Genomic DNA, 1,339 nt, shown 5'->3' on the forward strand with positions numbered 1-1,339 from the left:
CTAAAACAGAACCTGAAACATGTTGTTACTAAGAGTTCACGCTGTGTGATCTTCAGACAACTAAAACAGAACCTGAAACATGTTGTTACATAGAGTTACACACTGTGTGATCTTCAGACAACTAAAACAGAACCTGAAACATGTTGTTACATAGAGTTACACACTGTGTGATCTTCAGACAACTAAAACAGAACCTGAAACATGTTGTTATTCAGAGTTCACGCTGTGTGATCTTCAGACAACTAAAACAGAACCTGAAACATGTTGTTACTCAGAGTTTCACGCTATACGATCTTCAGACAACTAAAACAGAACCTGAAACATGTTGTTACTCAGAGTTTCATGCTATGCGATATTCAGACAACTAAAACAGAACCTGAAACATGTTGTTACTCAGAGTTTCACACTATGTGATCTTCAGACAACTAAAACAGAACCTGAAACATGTTGTTACTAAGAGTTTCACACTATGTGATCTTCAGACAACTAAAACAGAACCTGAAACATGTTGTTACTCAGAGTTTCACACTATGTGATCTTCAGACAACTAAAACAGAACCTGAAACATGTTGTTACTAAGAGTTTCACACTATGTGATCTTCAGACAACTAAAACAGAACCTGAAACATGTTGTTACTAAGAGTTTCACACTATGTGATCCTCAGACAACTAAAACAGAACCTGAAACATGTTGTTACTCAGAGTTTCATGCTATGCGATATTCAGACAACTAAAACAGAACCTGAAACATGTTGTTACTCAGAGTTTCACACTATGTGATCTTCAGACAACTAAAACAGAACCTGAAACATGTTGTTACTAAGAGTTCACACTGTGTGATCTTCAGACAACTAAAACAGAACCTGAAACATGTTGTTACTCAGAGTTTCATGCTATGCGATATTCAGACAACTAAAACAGAACCTGAAACATGTTGTTACTCAGAGTTACACACTGTGTGATCTTCAGACAACTAAAACAGAACCTGAAACATGTTGTTACTCTGAGTTTCACGTTATACGATCTTCAGACAACTAAAACAGAACCTGAAACATGTTGTTATTCAGAGTTTCATGCTATGTGATCTTCAGACAACTAAAACAGAACCTGAAACATGTTGTTACTCAGAGTTTCACGCTATACGATCTTCAGACAACTAAAACAGAACCTGAAATATGTTGTTACTCAGAGTTTCACACTGTGTGATCTTCAGACAACTAAAACAGAACCTGAAACATGTTGTTACTAAGAGTTCACACTGTGTGATCTTCAGACAACTAAAACAGAACCTGAAACATGTTGTTACTCAGAGTTTCACACTATGTGATCTCAGACAACT

Source organism: Lottia gigantea (genome assembly GCF_000327385.1).
Source record: "Lottia gigantea unplaced genomic scaffold LOTGIsca_1011, whole genome shotgun sequence".
Taxonomy (NCBI): Eukaryota; Metazoa; Mollusca; class Gastropoda; family Lottiidae; genus Lottia; species Lottia gigantea.